Raw genomic sequence first — 1705 nt, forward strand, 5'->3', positions numbered from 1 at the left:
ATTTAAATAAAAAATCTAGACTAATTTGTTGTTTCATGCCTCTGGCATGAAACTGATACTGTCTTCTTCAGGAAGTCAATGTCCAAAAAATATGTGGGATTTCCCTCCTTGTATATTCTCAATCCTGCTTTGATATATGAGCTCAAAAAATATAATTCTCTTGAGCTTTTGCTTGTGGGTCCATCAGTCATGGCAGCAGTGGAGGAGTGAGCTGGGTTTGTGCTCTCTTGTCTGTGAAGCGTCCTCCACAGATGCACATCCAACTTGGAATTTGAATTTCAACAATTACAGCCCAGTTCTGAGTTGGGCATCTAGGTTTGTTTCTCTTTGAGCATGCTACTCAGTTTTTGCTGAACCAGGCATCTGTATGGTTTGATTTGTGTTTAGATTCTCTTTATGAGATCCAGTGGGTAGAGACTTGCTTTAAAATTCAGAGAGCTAATGCATCTCTTTCTTACCATGAATCATTTCCAGCTTGCTTTACAGAGTCATAGGACAGGCAGTGACTTAGGATGGCTTGTTATATATTCCCCAATCATCCTCATACCACGTTCACAGAGTTTTCAGTTTGACCAGATAAGGAATGTCTGTTTGGGACTTTGCCCTCAGTGTAATACAGTCTCTGAGCTCATGAAAATGTAATTTTTAAAAGAAATGGATAATGTCTGAACAGTAATGTTTACCCCAAACCTAGAGCACTTCTCTTAGAACCTGGCAGTGGTTCAAAATGGATCCTGGTTCCCAGATGGAATACAACTATAATATTGCCATCAAATATATATTTAACTTTAGAAAATATCATCTCCATGATCTCTGATTAGCCAGAGAGCCTCAATATTTTACCCATTAGAAATGACTTTAAAATAAGAGGAGGAACCAGGTAAAATGAAAGATCCCGAGTTAAGTATTTTTTCAGAATAATTTGACATCCCTTCCTTCCACAGACTGTTTTTGAGAGTAATCACATGAATTCCACTTTGATCCACTAATGCTCACATTTCCCTTTCCTGATTTATTTTATTAATCTAACTCCACAGAAAGCAGGACGCTATCAGAACTATCATGGAGGGAATTAACGTAAGGATAACTGCAGACAGTTTTAAAAAACGTGTTGAGGTCATTTGTTTTACCTCCTGAGAACACCAGGCACACTGAGGTCCAACGAGTAAGCAGTCTTCACAGGTTTCTGCACCTCCCGCAGCACAGCTACCTATGTTTAAACCCAGCAAAATGCGAAGGATTAAGCACACTTCCAGTTATTCTATTTATGAGACTTATCACTTTTAAATTACTGAATAAAACAACATGAAAGTTTATTTTAGTATTCAAAGATCAGTCCTCAAAATGTTAGCAATTCACATAAAAGTTTATATTTTACATCTATCATGTTGAAAATATGTGTCTCATGAGCCAAAAAATTATCTTAAATTTTTTCTTAAAATGTGAAAATATCTACATGCTCCCAAATACAGAATCATGCTATTTATTATCCTTAGTCAATATTTGCCACTTGAATTTTTAAAAATTGTTTGTACCCCTTAAAAATGCTTCTCTCTTAAATGGAGTATTTCTAGCTTTTTAAAAAATAAATTATTTCAAGTTATTATTACTCTTAAGTGGAAGTCCTCACGGTAGAATACAATAGAAAAGTTTCTAAAATGGTTGTCACATGGCATTAAGAAGTCCTCTTGCGCAGTAATGTTGT

Source organism: Propithecus coquereli, unplaced genomic scaffold, assembly GCF_000956105.1.
Source record: "Propithecus coquereli isolate 6110/MARCELLA unplaced genomic scaffold, Pcoq_1.0 Scaffold49, whole genome shotgun sequence".
Lineage (NCBI taxonomy): Eukaryota > Metazoa > Chordata > Mammalia > Primates > Indriidae > Propithecus > Propithecus coquereli.